Here is a 238-nt window from a genome sequence, read left to right as displayed (position 1 = left end):
CAATGACAATGCATCCTTATCTGTTGCCCGAAGTTCTTTGATGAGTATAGATCCCTGTCCTACATACACCCTTGAGCACACCCTGAGTTCACGTCGCTGGAGTCCAGTAGAATGACACGCTTCAATTACCAGATTAACAGAACCATGAGGTGATGGGATTAGCGAGCCACAAAATTGGTCGTCAAAGATTTGTACGGACGTGGAAGTGTTTCGTGGTCGTTCACTGGCTTCTTCTGGA

This window comes from Penaeus monodon, chromosome 30, assembly GCF_015228065.2.
Source record: "Penaeus monodon isolate SGIC_2016 chromosome 30, NSTDA_Pmon_1, whole genome shotgun sequence".
Taxonomy (NCBI): Eukaryota; Metazoa; Arthropoda; class Malacostraca; order Decapoda; family Penaeidae; genus Penaeus; species Penaeus monodon.
This window is presented reverse-complemented; position numbering follows the sequence as displayed.